Source organism: Vombatus ursinus, unplaced genomic scaffold (genome assembly GCF_900497805.2).
Source record: "Vombatus ursinus unplaced genomic scaffold, bare-nosed wombat genome assembly UNPS02009205.1, whole genome shotgun sequence".
Lineage (NCBI taxonomy): Eukaryota > Metazoa > Chordata > Mammalia > Diprotodontia > Vombatidae > Vombatus > Vombatus ursinus.
Genome location: NW_020948983.1, coordinates 49026476 through 49041375, shown reverse-complemented (window position 1 = coordinate 49041375; position 14900 = coordinate 49026476).

Below are 14900 nucleotides of genomic sequence, written 5' to 3'. Positions count from 1 at the left end.
ACAAGACAATTATGAAAAAAAGAATTAACAGCTTGGTAAAAGACGCACAAAAAATATTGAAAAAAATAACACCTTAAAAGACAGAGTTGGCCAAATGGCAAAAGAGGTATGAAAATTCAATGCTGTAAAAGAGTAGAATAGGTCAAATGGAAAAGGAGGTATGAAAAAATCATTAAGGAAAACAACTCCATACAAAGTAGAATTGGGCAAATAGAAAAAGAGGTACAAAAGCTCTCTGAAGAAAATAATTCCCTTAAAAATTTGAATTGGGCAAGTGGGAAGCTAATGACTCCATGACATACCAAGAAACAATAAAACAAAGTTATAAAATGAAAAAAAAGAAGAAAATATAAACTATCTCATAGGAAAAACAACTGACCTGGAAAATAGATTGAGGAGAGATAATTTAAGAATTACTGAGCTACCTGAAAGTCATGATCCAAAAAATACCCTAGCCATCATATTTCAAGAAATTATAAAGGGAAACTGCCCCATTATCATAGATCCAGAGGTTAAAATGGAAACTGAAAGAATCCACCAATCACTTGCTGAAAGAGATCTGAAATTGAAAGCTCCCAGGAATATTAGAATCCAATTCCAGAACTGCCAAGACAAGAAGAAAGTATTGCAAACAGACAGAAAGAAACTATTCAAATATCATGGAGCCACAGTCAGGATCACACAAAATTTAGCTGCTTTTATGTTAAAGGAGCAGAGAGGGCTTGGAATATGATATTCCAGAGGGCAAAGGAGCAAGAATTACAACTGAGAATAATCTACCCAGCAAAACTGAGTATAATCCTTCAAGGTAAAAAATGGTCAATGAAATACAGGACTTTCAAGCATTCCTGATGAAAAGACCAGAGGTTAATAGAAAATTTGACATTGAAACATAAGATTCAAGAGAAGCATAAAAATGTAAGCATGAAAGAGAAATCAGAAGGGACTCAATAGGATTAGACTGCTTATATTCCTATATGGAAAGATGATCTTGTAACTTTTAAGAACTTTATCATCATTTGGGCAGTTATGAGGAGTCAACATAAACAGAAGGCATGGGTACAAGTCAATTATGTTAGGATCTCAAAAAAATTAAGAGTGAGAAAGAGGGATGCACTGGGAGAAGGAAGAAGTGAGAGGAAGAATGGAAAAAACTATCCCATATAAAAGAAACATTTAAGGAAGAGCTTTTACAGTGGAGAGGAAAATGGGGGTGGTGGTAGCAGGCAATGCTTGAACCCTGCTCTCATAGGAATTGATTTAAAGAGTCCCAAACTAAATCTGTTATTTCCTCTTTAGAACATGTTCCTCTGTCTGACTTTCTTATTTCTGTTAATGACACCTCTATCAAGTTATTGTGATAAAAGTCATATCTTGATCTTTAATTTCAAGTCTCTCAGTTTTCACATCTAATCAGTTACTATCTCCTACAAATTTTATCTTTACAATATTTCTTCCAGTCAATCAATTAGTACTTGTTTAATGTCTATTATGTGCATTGCACTAGGTTCTGTGGATAGAAAGAAAAAAATATATAGTACCTACTTTCAAGGAGCTTATATTCTATCATGAGGAATTTATATTCTATTTTGGGAGATGATTTGTACATGTATAAATATGTAGAGAACAAACACAAAATAAACAACAGATAGGGAGAGAGAGCAATAGTAGTTGGTTGTTTTGGGTTTTTTTGGGGGGGAGAAGAGTTGTCTTAGTAAAGGCTCCATATAGAAGATTGGTGCTTTATGTAAATCTTGAAACTTTTTTTTCCTCATTTCTGTTGTGACTACCTACTTTGAGTCTTCATTACCTCTCACCCAGACTATTGGAATAACTTTTTATTTGATCTCCTTATCTTCCATTCCTTCCCTATCAATCTGCCCTACACATTGATGCTTAAGTCATCTTTCTAATGTTCAGATCTGATCACTTCACTACTCTGGTGAAGACTTTTGAATGACCCCTCTGTTGCCTTGATTTATCAAGATCTTCTATAACTTATCTCAAAGTTAGCCCACACTTTTCTTGAGCCAAACTGAGTTTTACAATATTTCCTTAACTTAACTCATTGTTACTTATCTTTGAGCTTTTGCTCTGTATTCCTTATGTTCTGATTGCCTTTTCTCACCTGCCTCCAATCTTCACCTACTGAAATCTTTTCTTCCAGGGTCCAGATCAAATACCATTTTCCTTATAAATCTTTCACTGATCTGACCAAAAGGAAGTGGTCACTGCCTCTTCCAAACTCTAATATCATTTAAAAACAATTCTCCTATTCTTATTATATTTTATGTTGTTGGATTTAGCAGTAAAACCCATGGCCTCAGATAGCTGCAAAAATGCATAAAGTATGAATAAGAAGTAAGGGGGAATAGAAATTCTTTAAAAAAAAAGACTTCTTTCTCTTATTCTCTTCATTATCTATCTTCCTTTTCTAGTTTAGACCTTTATACGTGATTCATGGACTTTATATTTATTTAATTATTCTTTAGTTTCTGTATTCCTCATGGAATTAAAGCTTTGAGGGTACCTATTTTGGATCCCTTCTAAACAGTTTCTATGTTATTGTCTTGTAGATCTTGTCCCCAGTCCCCCTTTTTTTGGTTGTGTGTCCCTCTGAAAAAATACCAAGCCCAGTAGGGGATACAGAGAATATTGCTCCATGGACATGGATATTGCTCCATGTCTCTCACTGTGCAGATCACTATTGACCTTTATCCTCCTCTTGGTCATTTCTTTTCCATTTGCCCTACCATTTTCTGGGAGTCAGTTGCCTCCAAGTGGTCCAATTCTCCTTCTCCTGAAGGAGGATGAGTGGTTTCTCTAAGCACCAAATATTTACAGGTAATACACATTGTAAGAGCCCCATTTCCCTATATCAAAAATCTCTCTTCTCCCATAGGAGCATTCATCACTGGTACCTTTTCCCACCAATGAAGCAAGATTTCCTCCTTTGTCCCCCTTTTTAAATCCCTCCTTTTGCTTCCTTGACCATTCTTCTATATAGTCTTTTTCTTCCTGAGAGACTGCCAATATTATTTTAAATTCATTGTTAGCCTTTGTCTTGATTAGGATACATCACATATTTCCCTCTTTCATTTTTCCTTTTCTTTTATCTTTTATTCATTCTCCCATTATGTAATTTATTCCCACCAAAAAAAAAAACAAAAACCAAAAACCTTAATTTACCTGTAGACAGTCTTGTGAAATTTAATCCATGATTTTTCAGGCCTATTTCTTCACTATAACTTCTATTTGATTTCTCCTTTCATTACTGTTTCCTCATACACATTTAGAAAGAAATCTCTTAATAGATTCTGTTCTTCTTTTCTTGTTATTGCTATCTTTAGCTGCTATATTTGTTTACTTTTCTTGCATATTCTGTTGTCTGGGATGTTTGAAAAGCAAACAATTTCTTCAGGTCTAGTTTTCTTTCTGGGAATATTTTGGATGCTTCTTTTTTATTGAAAATCTTTTTTCATTAATGCTAGTCTCAGATTTAGAGAGTGGGTCATTTTTGTTTGCATCTTGAACTCTTTTGCTCTTTGGAACACATTATTCAGTTATTTTCTTTGGCTTCTGGTGGGTTCAGAATAGTCTTATGCTATTTGAATTTCCTTCTCTTTATATTTGAAGGTCTTTCTCTTGGTCACTTTCAGAATTTGTTGTTTATTTGTGGAATTATTATCACCTCCTCTGGAGGTGATCTGTGGATTCTTTTGGTTGAATGGCATTTTATTTTCTGTATCCATGTTCTGGGCAGTTCTCTTTTATTATAATTTGGATTATGGTATTTGAAGGTTGTTTTTTTTTTTTTACTTGTTACAGTATTCTTCTATGTAATCCTTAAGTTGTCTCTGCAAATTCTGTCTTCAAGATCAATACGTTTTGCTTGTTTGGAGATCACATTTTCTTTTTCTACTGCTTTCTGATTCTCTTCTTCCAGATAGTCCTTAACTTCCTTTGTATTTTCCTTCTCAATAAGTTATCCTCTATTTCGTCTCATTAGTGAGGCTTGGCACTGGAGAGTCAAGTTGTTCTATTCCACCAATTATTTTGATTATGTAGGCCATACATTCTGCTTTCACATTTCTTACTTCTCTTTTAAACCATGCAGGTTCATCCTGCTCTAGTTCTGCACTCTTTTCAGAATCTACAGTATCTTCTGCTTCATCAAGTTTTCCTTTTGTTTTCCTTTCTCTTGCAATGTTTATTTATTTCTTAGATATGTTCACTCTTTTATCTGATCTGGAGGCCATTTTCCCTTCTGTTATGGTTTATCTGCTTAATGCCTTTAATTAAGTTTTCTTCCTCATGAAATATTTAATAATTTTAGTCTTTCCCCTTATTGTTTACTTTCTGACTCGTCACCTTGGATGGTAGTTTGCCTGGGGCTTGGATCTCAAAACTACTCATCCTCCTCCCATTCTGGGTAGTTCACAGTTTGCCAGCCTCAATCTCTGCCCCAAGTGATTTTAAGGGGGTTATGTGACAGGTGAATGATGACATCACTGGAAAAACCAAAGATTCAATCTTCTGAGCCTATCAGATTACTAAGCAATGCATGCCAATTGCTCAATAAATCGGGACCAGGCCCATTCCTCAGCTTAGGGTCGCACTCCTAATACAAGAGGAGACAGACGTTCAAATTTTAAAAACAATTACCCCAAATGAGGCCAATTAATTAAAAGGAAACAATACAACATCAAGTAATCTGATTTCTAATTGGAGGAAAGACTAAGAATTTTCCAAGTTGGGAGGGGGAGAGTAAATGGGTACAATTCCCTGAATTCAGAAAAAGAGGTGCCCTACTCATCTGAAGTATCTATAAACAACCAAAGGAGTATGGAAATACCAATTGCTTGATCAGTATGGGGCCAGTTTTCAGATAAGACATTTGGGTTGCTTGATATGTATGATTGTAAGAAAACCCCTTGCATCAATCTTTGAATCTGAATGGGTTTCTGGTCAGCATAACATTGGTCCTTAGTTAAGGGTCTCCAAACAGCAGGGAGAGATGGTCTAGTTTCCCAGCCATTCAGGGCTAGGTGCAAACAATTCAATAAGATTTTCTCCCAGTTCCCACAATTGACTAATGTTTTCTCATGAGACATATGGACCAGACCCATAATTGAATAGGAAGGGTACTGAGCTAACTCCAGAACTGAGCCACAAGATGGAGTCAATGTCGTTCACTTGGTCCCACAATTAACTACTTCTTGTCCTAATCCCCTCAATTCCCTCAATTTTCTTCAATTCCTCTTTTTGATTTGTAGGGGAGAAAGCTGCCCTCTCTCCCATGAATCAGAATTACATAAAACAGGTTACAGATCAAACTGTTTAAAGGGACCACAATGGACTAATTTTGAGAGGGGAAATTTACGTGTCACCAAAGTAAACAAGAAAACTTAAATACAAACACCATGAAATAAAAGACAAAAGCACTGCAATAACGATCATCAATATTAACTAATCTCAAGTCTCCTTGTATCCTACTAACCCACTCCCAATGTCCATTTAATCATAAAATTTTGAATTCCAAGTGTCTCATGTAGTTGTCTGGTCTCTGGATAGCTATTTTTGTACATCTTGGAATAGGCTTTACTCTCAGCACATGTATGAAGGGCAGTTCCAAATCACTTGTCGACACTTCTAGATTAAAATCTGTCAAAATGTGCCCGTAACAAGACTTAATACAATTTAGTACAATCTCTTCAATTTGGCTCTCTGAATCTGACATTTCAGAGAATTTCAGTTTTTATATGACACTTGCTGTTTCTGTCTTTACCTAAACGCTGTAACAGATACATGAATTTTTTTAATAAATAATTTATTTATTTTTAGTTTTCAACATTCACTTCCATCAGATTTTGAGTTTTAAATTTTCTCCTCTTCCTTCTCCTGCCCCACCCCAAGACGGCATGCTATCTGATATAGTCTTCCTTTATTACACTAAAAGAATAGGGTTATCAATAGTCAGGGGAAAGTTGTCTTAAGTGCTATTCATCCTTAAAACTTTTACAAAATTTAATTCTTATTTTTCCTTAAAACAAATTGTACAAAGTGGTACCTCAAAACTGACTAAGATATTTCAGCGTATTTTGCTAAGTGAAAATGATTAATCTCCAAACCTCTAAAAATCTATTAAGATTTTTTTTTAGCAGTTTTGCAAACTAGGAAATTCTTTTCTATGATTATCTGGCTTTATTTCTGTAATTCCATTGTGGCCAAGGCTGAAATGACAGGGGAAAAAAAGTATCTTGCAGGGGTTCCCCCCCCTCTTTTCTTATAATCTAATCCTCCACTGAAAGCCTAAAAGTGAGAATGAGTTCTCCTTACTGGGACTACTGCATTCATCTTTCCCAGAATTCTAACCTCTTTGGCTGCAGCTTTTTAGCAGTCTTTCTGGCTGGCTGAATTTTCCCTCTCAAATCTTTCAAGGCAACAGAATCTACAAACATTAAACAAAACCCAAGACAAAGATTTTTCTAGAAAAACACAGACTAAATGATAAGACAAACACATACTTAATAGTCTTCATTTTTTCGGTTTGCAATAAGGAAAAGAACTGAATTAACCAAAATGAATTATCAGCTGAGTGTCTTGCATATTTGTGTCAGATGTTACACAATTCAACTGTGTGCTGCTTAATCATTCCTATAACTATTAGAACCATCTCCTGGCCCCATACTATCAAAAAATCTATCCAAGGGGGAATCCATAGGTATCTTACTACTGCTGGAACCCATCTTCCTTTTTTTTTTTCTTGGCAAGATAATCAGGGTTAAGTGACTTGCCCAGGGTCACACAGCTAGTAAGTATCAAGTGTTTGGTCTGAGGCCGGATTTGAACTCAGGTCCTCCTTACTTCAGGGCCAGTGCTCTATCCACTGTGCCACCTAATTGCCATGATTCCCTTAATTTTCCTTCATTAACGGGCAGAACTAGCCCCAGATAGATGCAAGGCTCACTTAGGCTTAATGGAGTGCCAAACAACCATACATACATATCCTGTTTTTGTTCCCATTGTTCCTCAGACCTGTGTATCCTGAGTAAGCTTCTGCTGATGTGTGTGTGTGTGTGTATGTGTGTGTGTGTGTGGGGTATAGAATTGAAAGCTGTTGTAAGCCCATGAGCCAGCTTGTGCAACCTTGTTGCTGAAGCATGGTGGGGAGTTGGGGAAGCAGTGCTAAGTGAGCTCATTAGAGACCAAGGGGTAGACTTCTTTGGCACTAGCTCATTGAATTGTTACCTCGTTTGGGTTTTTGGTGTCCTAGACCATGGAGACAGCTGAGATGTTCTCTCTTGAGCATAATTATTATTTTGAAGAGATTTAAGAAGTGAGGTTTGGAGAAAATATATAGTCTTCTATCATATTGGTCACGTGACCCAGAAAGTAATCTTTGCTCTTAGTGCTAGGGGTATAAAGAAAAAAATGAAGTATTTCCCACACTCAAGGAACTTATATTCTACTGTAAGGATAGAATATGTGCACAGACAAATGAATACATAGTAAATTTGATGTTGTTTAAAACAATTCTAAGAAAGAGGAAGCACAGAAACAAATGGGACATCAGGAAAGGGCTTCCATAGGAAATAGCACATAAGCACCTGGGAGTAGACAGCTAGAAAGAGCAGAGATTTACAGGAGAAAGGGCATGAGATGTGGAGTTAGAGGTCAGGAATCCCAATCCTAGCTTTGTCATTTGCTGCCTGTGTAACCTTGGGTACATCATCTAATGTCTCTGGGCCTCAGTTTTCTTATCTGTAAAATGAAGGGGTTGGATTCAATGACACAGAAACTCCCTTCTAGCTCAAAGCCTATGAGCTTATGAATTATGTTTTGTAGGAAGCCAGAGATTTTAGGAAGCAGAGTTAAAGCAATTTGCAACATCAGAAGTATCGCTTAGTATTAGTGGGATGGGAATCGTGATTGGAGTATGTCTATAAAAAAAAGAGGAAATGTATATTAAGATAATATATATTTAGGAGGGAATTCAGGAAATAGGTCAATCGGTCAAAAACCAAACATTTATTAAGGGCCTACTGTGTGCCAGGCATGTGCTAAATACTAGGGATACAAAGGCAAAATAAAATACTTCTTGCCCTCAAGGAGTTGACATTCTGGTGATGGAGGAGAATAGTGGAAAAAATTTGAATGTGAATCAATGGTAGAGAAAAGAGAAGCAACATTATTGTGGCAGCATACTATATACTACTTTAACAAGAGTAGGAAATAGTTGATTTCATGAAGAGATTACAAACCTGGCATGGAGGTATGGTATAGTAGTGATGGAGAACTTGATTTAAAAGGACATCTGCTTAACCTCTCTCTCTTACAAAAGCAGATTGGCTAAACAATTCTTAATTTACCTTAATGGTTCACAAAATCTCTTTCTGAGAGCAAGAGCAAATTATCCTTTCCATTTAACTATGCTCAGAGCCATAACTAGCACTTTTGATGCCTGGAGCAATTGCTACCTAGAGCAAGCAGGCAGAAAAGTATCTCAAACTAATTTTGTAATTCATGATGTGGAAAATAACACAAGCAATAAATTCTGGTTTAGAGGATAGAATTTCAGAGATGAAATGATAATTTCATACTTAAAATATAGTAGTTGTTTTTTAAGTTGTATTTCACTCTTTGTGACCCTATTTGGGGTTATCTTGGCAGAGATACTACAGTGGCTTGCCATTTCCTTCTCCAGCTCATTTTACAGATGAGTAAACTGAGATAAACAGGGTTAAGTGACTTGCCAAGGGTCACACAGTTAGTATGTCTGAGGCTGGATTTAAACTCAGGTCTTCCTAACTCCAGACCCAGTGCTCTATCCATTACACCACCTAGCTAGAAGTAATAAAGACTGTTCTTCTGAATCTAATTCTGACTAACAAAGAAGAATTAGCTGTTGAAGGAGAAATGGTGGGAACCAAAGTAAGAAATAATGATTTGAAGAAATTTTAAATTCTTTTTTTTATTATGATCTTGACAAACATGAATAGTCATCTTAGAATTTGGGAAGGAGGAGAAAAATGTTTGGAAAAGTCTGAGATATACTGTATAATTATAAGGATTGTGGATATTAAAGAGTTCAGAAAAAGGATGGGTAGGATTCCATAGCCTAAAATTCCACAGTGGAATTTAGCCCGGGAGAAATGGAAAGTTCTAAAGATACAAACACTATTATTCTAGACTTGAACACAGAGCATAGCTTTAGAGCTGGGAGGAACTTCAGAGGTCATCTAACCCAGTCTCCCCATTATACAGATAGAAGGGTCAGGACAGTATCTTGCTCAAGACCACATTGATAACAAGTGGTTGATTTAGGACCTGAACCTAGAATCCAAATCCTCCAGCATTCTTTTCCCTTGAACCACACTGCCTTTCCTATTTAAAGTTTTTTTTAAATTTTTGTCAGGTCTTGTCCACTTTATGGTTTTCCAGTAAAGTTTGGTTGCAGATGTTTGAAAATGAAACCAGGGTACAAATTAAGGTCTTTAAAACAAGTTGTTTTTGACATGTCATTTGGAACTCATAGGGCATTGTAGTTGAGTGGGAGAGAGATCATTCTTTTAACTAGAATTCTTGACTGGGAAAAATCGTTCCTTGAGCTACTCTTGAATTAAAATCATGACCAAAGCTACAAGGAATGTGGAATTATTTCCTTTGAAGGGATCTAAATGCTATTGAGTTCCTAGTCTTAGAACAGAAAGGAAAAAATTGGTTTGAAAAAAAATTGGTTTGTATGACTGAATAATTATACAGATATTGATGAAATTTCTATATATGTGAGAAATTGGATAGTGGTACAATTGAAGACAGCTCTAGAATTTGCTTAGTATTGAAAACAGAATGAGTTGGCTTCCATCTGGCTTAGTCTTAATTAGTATATCATTTCCAGTTTAAAATATCTTATATTTTTAATTTCTTCAAGATAGGAACACCTGCATTTTCCTCATTACATCTGTCTATTCCACTAATGCGTACATTTTCCTCTTTGTCAGCAGTTGGCTACCAGATGAATTTTAGATAAATGGCCATCAACTTACCTTAGAGTTGTTTTATGATGGTGTTTAAATGAAACAGTTACAGCAGATACTCTCAGTAAGACAAGGCCTGTACTCTCTGCAGTTCACTGAATCCATATGGATGAGAACAGCTGGAAAGTTGGGTTTGCTACCTGAGGCCTGAGTTGTGTTGCCAACCATGACTCACACTTGCTGACCCTTGTATAACACATTGCATTTGAAGAAGTGTTGATCACTCCTTTCCTTTTTGTGATGGATGGTGTTCCTTAAAACTGATGGTGGTGTAAACCATTGATGAGTTTTCATATCTGACAGATGTGGGTGAGGAATATAGTCAATAAGTAACACCACATTTCAAAGGAACAGGCCTTGCGCTCTCAACCATGTGGGCTAAGCTGTGGTGCCAAGAGAAGTATAGAAGATGGGGTGCAGACCTGAAATGGAGAAGGAAATTTTTTTAATTCATGTCTAAGTTTTAGGATATGTTCTGGGAAAATACATGATCTTAGAGTCTCTGCTGTGAGGACAGCTATATAAGACCATTGTGTACTTTGGATGGTGCCAGGATAAACCTATCAAATAGTGAATTCCAATCTGTAGAGAATAGAGCTATGACTGTCACTGTAATGTGGGGTAAAGAATGCTGAGTCTGGAATCAGGAGAGACCTGAGTTCACATCATGGCTCAGATATTCACTAATTGTGTGACCTTGGGCAAATCACTTCTCCTCTCTGTAAAATAGGTACCTGCAATATTTCCTTTATGGGTCTTTGTGAGAAAAGTGCTTTGCAAACTTAATGATAATAACCAGGAGTATTTGGGTAAATTTTTAACAACCAGCTGTCTGAAAAACATATTCATGATACATTTTTTTAAAAGTTTAATCTGGATCATTAACACTTTCTTCATCACTTTTTAAAGTCTAGACAAACAACAAAACAATAAATCAAACACTGATTTGCAGCATTTGCCAATTTCTGAGGTGTTCATGCTGAAAATTTAACAATCAGCTTTTATGAGCTAGTTTGAACTGGTTCTAGTGTACCCCTGATAATAACCCACCTTTGCATAGTAATTTGAGATTTGCAAAGCATTTTCCTCACAAGGACCCTCTTTGGTAAGTAGGGCTTTGTCAAAGAAAAATATTAACACTGTACTCTGAATTTTAGGCACAAGTCTGCCAGAAATATTTTTTTATTAATTTTACATTATTGTTAATGTCATTTGTATAGTGCTTTAGGTTTGTAAGCACTTTTCCTATTATCTCATTTCATCCTCACAGGAATCCTGTGCCCCAGGTACTATTATTATCCTCATTTTATAATTGAGGAAGCTGAGGCCAAGAGAAACTAAGTGACTTGCCCTGGGTCACACAGCTAGTAAGTGTCAGAGACAGAATTTGAACTCAGGTCTTCCTGACTCCAAGTCTAGTACTTTGTTCATTCTGCTATTTAGTGGCATAAATCCAAGCATATTTAGCCAAGAAAGACAAATGTCCAAACTATCCTATTCTTCCCCCTGCCTCATTCCCAATATCCTTAGACATGTATCTCTATCACAAGACAATTTGAAATAACATTTATAGGGATCTTGAACAAGGAAAATGTCACAATATGTTAAAATACAGTTTTGAGTTAACATCCTACTTCAACAGATAGAATAGTTGTTCCTTAATAACTTCTCAATTCCTTTCCTGACCTTGACCTTAAGGACTGAAAGGGACTTGTTCCCTGTGAAATTGATATATTAATCCTTTCCAATTAGAAAGAGGGCATTTCCTTTAGGTGAGTCCAGCACATCTCTTAAGGGATGGAGAAGATGATTTTAATGACAAGAGATGCTCTGTTCAAGGCTTGGCTTCTACCCTTTAGTTCTTGACTTTTATACCCTTTCAAACAGGGGAAATTTTGTTAAGGGTTTTCAGATTAGAGATACATTTATTTCTTAATATTTCTAGAGAAATGAAAAAGGTGGTTTTTAATATGCTACCACAACCTGTCTTACCTTAAGTGCTTGCCAAAGGTACATAACCTTGTCTATGAGGTTCCAATGTACAAAACACTAAACATTTGGAGACTCCTCTAACAATTTGCTTGGCCAATGGCCCTTCTTGAAAGATGACTGAACTGAATTGAGACAATTGATGTTCATTGGGTTGTCTGGAATAGTTTCCAAATAGTCAAAAGGTCATATATAATCCCTATGATCTAACTGCATTCATCTGGACAAGGAGAAAAGAACCAAGAATCTCCTCTGGGTTAGTACTTTGTCCTATGTTTCCATGAAGTAAAGGCTAATTTTTTCATGTACAAATCTTGATTCCTTAGTTAGAAGGGAGGTTTCTTGAGGACAGGGACCACATCTTTTATATATTAAAAAAAAACAGTACCCTCCCTAACAGTGCTTTACACATAGTAGGGACTCAGTAAATACTTGTTGATTGATTGTGAAAACAGTTCATTTTAAAGAGCCATAAGTAAAGTAACATTTAGGGAAATGGAACCAGGTATGTTATAGGAGATGACTCTCTTCTAAATAATCTGAGTATGTAAACATTATTTATAGACATGCCCATGTGTAGTAGACTTAACTTATTTATTATACAACGCCTCCCTTGTTTCTTTTGTTAAAAGAGATTTTGTTGAAAATGCTACAGCATGTGGATCCTAGAAAGGTTGTATAATGCTGGGATTGTATGTAGAAACAGGATTCCTAAATTTATTGGAGAAAATGATATCAGATTGCAACATATTTGTGATCTGGAATGTTGATTGCTATATTTGGTGGCTACTTCCCTGTGTTCAGTATCAACTGGAAACATGAAAGGTACCTTGGCCAGCATTTGGGTTTGGGGCCAATAATCCTGCCCTAGATATTCTCTCTCTCTCTCTCTCTCTCTCTCTCTCTCTCTCTCTCTCTCTCTCTGTATCTCTTTTTCTCTCTCTTTCTCTCTAAGTCATATTCTAAAACATCACTGCATTGAAGAGGAAGCTGATGAAAAATAGGAAATGACTAAATGAGGAGGATGCTCATTGTTTAAGACCTGCATTTTCTTCCAACTTTATTCTAGCTATTAATGCCACTTGAAATTATTATGCATTAATATTTTCCATTGGTGTTCATTTCGAGTGGCTTTGACTCCTGAACTCCTTGTTTGTTTATGCCCTCACTTGACTTTGAATTATCGTTTTGTTCTTTCACATAACCTCCACGTGAATCCGTAGCTGTCATAGGCAAGATGCTGCTTTGTATGATTTGTATACCCTCTCCCAACATTGCGTGCTGTACGATGTGTGTAATGACTCCCTGAGATTGGGTTATGGGTGGGTGGTTCTTGTCTCTATTTCCTACATCTATTTTAAAAAGAGGAATGTTATGGCCTTAGATCAACACTCTAGAAGGGAATTTGCTGTGGAAATATACACAAGTACCTAATGAAGATAGTAGAGTCTAGTCTTCTTATCTTGATGACCCAAGTTATTCCCATAACTATGTGCACCTAGTGATGGGAAATTATTCAGGATAAGTAGCTACAGTAGTGCTTTTATGGTTTCTGGCTGGAGTGCTAGAGATTAAAATACAAGTAGATAGCTAAGGATGATTAGTGTATATGTGTATGTGTGTGTGTATCTATATATCTATCCATCTAGATATAGATATAGATATATTTGTATATATATATGTGTATATGTTTATGTATATATGTGTACATGCACATGTATATATGTATATATATATATAATGCATATTTGGGAGTGTATGTAGAAATCACTGTACTAGGGCATTTATTAAATGGGCTTCAGATAAAAGGCTTTACGAAGGTGGACTGTCATTGTGCTAGGTCATCTATCTAACTTATATAGCTAGCCCATTTACCCAGGAGATTAGTACGGAGGTACTTAGCTCCTTAGTTGGACCATTTTATGACTGTGGTTGAAAAGCCTGTGGCAGAAGAGGGAAATATAGTTATGAATAGAATCCAGATACAGCTCTGACTTGAAACCAAGTAAGTGTGGATAAAGTAGAGTTCACCCACTCAGTCCTAACTTATTGTTTACAAGCCGTGGATTAACCTATGGTGGATTGCTCTTTGGGATGAAACTCTATTGTTATGTGCTTTATTGCCTTCTTTACTTCTCTCCAGTAAGATTCTCAGAAATACTCTGCCATGGACCTCAATTAGGCAGTGGCACTGACAATGTTTCATTTTGAATAGAGCTAAAAATGAACAATCTAGTCCACTTCTTTGGGGAGATGGGGCAGATGAGAGGATTTTCCTATCATCCAGTTTCCTGAAGCATTGTTTCATGTTGAGAAATTGTTACCAACATTCAGCTCCAATTTTTGTTCTCTGGAGTGTATAGTCAGAACCATAACTTACATGAAGCTACTGGGGCTTTGCCCCAGGATGAAAACTGAGAGGGCAGATGAATTTAATATATGAACTTATTCCTTCAGTAGAGGAGAAACAGGTGATGATAGGGGGAACTCAGACAATGGGTCATTTGGGGAGCTGAGTCAGAAGCTGTGGCCGAAGGGGACAGGAAAGTGGAAGGGTGGTACTGTTAGGACATGGGCTGCTGTCTGTCTGCTCTCTGCCTCTCTCCTTCTGTCTCCTAAAGAAATCTTTAATCTGCCTCTGCCCTGTCTCCTTCCCCTTAAGGCTTCTCCTTCCCTCTTTCATTTTCAGCCTCTTTTCTTCCCCCTACAGCAAGCATGTGACACTTTCACTAGGGAAGACAAGTAATAATCCTGGTGCTAAAGGAAAGAAGCCCAGGGTGTTCAACTCCACTCCCACTCTCCAAGTTGCCTATTGTCTGATAGGGCAGGCCCAGGGTCTTACAACTCTGTTGGAGTGTGTGCTCCAAGTGA